The sequence below is a fragment of the Pteropus medius genome, unplaced genomic scaffold (genome assembly GCF_902729225.1).
Source record: "Pteropus medius unplaced genomic scaffold, Ma_sr-lr_union100, whole genome shotgun sequence".
Lineage (NCBI taxonomy): Eukaryota > Metazoa > Chordata > Mammalia > Chiroptera > Pteropodidae > Pteropus > Pteropus medius.
The window spans coordinates 2642685-2643951 of record NW_024355990.1 but is presented as its reverse complement, the minus strand read 5'-3'; the positions used below and the strand labels follow the sequence as shown (position 1 = coordinate 2643951).

Sequence of the window (1267 nt, the reverse complement as noted above, 5' to 3'; positions counted from 1 at the left end):
TGAAGAAATGGACACATCTCTCCATACAGAAAACCCAGGGCTTTGTCTGACACCGCCGGGGCACCCAAGACCCCAGAGCGACCGTCGGGGAGGCGCAGGCAAGGGGCACAGGGTGCCAGCGGGCGTCGGCGGCCTCGGGCCAAGAGCCACTCTGTGGACAGGTCCACGCAGACCTTGGTCCACCCCCACGTGTGACATGCACAGAGGAAGGAAGCGGAGGCACACTGGGAAGAATAATTTTCAGATTTACTTCTAAACCTTCTGTTGTGGGGGTCGTTTTTTTTCCTGGAAAATATCACCTTAACTGAAGATTCCCCATAATTATTAAATTACAAGTTCGTAGGCACAGCTTGAGCAAGATAAAAAAGTTATCTTCTCGAGTTATACAGTCATCTAAATTCAAAAGCACTCACAAAAAGGAGCAAACGAAGCCAGTATGTGCGTATCAGGAACAGGGAACGCGTTGCTAATGGAAGCCGCAGGCCTGGTCAGAAACCTATGGTTTATGTGAAGCAGAATAAGAGGAAGGCTCTACCCCAAGACCACCGCTGAGATAAAGACCCCCGGTCGCTGCAGCTGCAGGGCCAGGTTCGGGGGAGCCCCCTCATAGTGCGCGGCAGCCTCTAGAGCTGGCGCGTTGCACGGCAGTTCGAGCCCCCACCCCGCCCCAGGGAGCCACCTGCTCTCCAGAGACATCCGGTTTCTCACAGGAGAGAAGCGCTGGCAGGGCCGCCCCGATCCCGGGAAGGGGCGGCCTGGGGCTCTCACGGAGGGCAGACAGGTAAGGCATACAGAGCCCTGCCCGTGGGGACAGGGAGGGGCAGGGCAGACACAACCCGGCCACCGGGAGCCAGTGGCGGACGGTTTTGCAAGAGCAGCCGGCCGCACACGCCGTCCTCAGGGCACTGGAGGACACGCGGGGAGGTGCGGTGCCGTCCTCCCCCGGCCAGACGCCGCCGCCAGCCTCCCGCTCTGACGCCACTGTGCTGTGTCACCAGAGCTCCTAGTCCACGCGTGCTGGAGCCTCGGCCGGTGGTCTTCCCACGGTGGCTCACGGCACGGGTCCTGGAGGTGACGGAGCGAGCGAGTCCACAGCGAGGCTGCTCTTCAGGCCAGCCGGACAGTCCCCAAGGAGGGACGCCACGTCTCCAGGAGGCTGTGGGGCAAATGACAGTGTACCAGACAGTGAAGAGGCCTCGAGAGTCCCAGGGCCACCCTCCGGGGTACGGCCGGCACCAAGGGAGGGGGACACAGAGGAGCTGGGGCA

The 1267-nt window shown here is 61.2% G+C and overlaps 1 protein-coding gene across 5 annotated transcripts in view; it reads right to left on the bottom strand.

Moving 5' to 3' along the window:
• Nucleotides 1-225: 225 nt before the first annotated feature.
• The window catches only part of USP36 (ubiquitin specific peptidase 36), a 31698-nt gene continuing 30656 nt past the window's right edge, over nt 226-1267 (bottom strand). For all 5 annotated transcript variants that reach the window (XM_039859131.1, XM_039859129.1, XM_039859128.1 and 2 more), the window contains exon 21: nt 226-1156. The gene's annotated coding sequence lies outside the window, so the exon portion shown is untranslated. The remainder of the gene's footprint in view (nt 1157-1267) is intronic.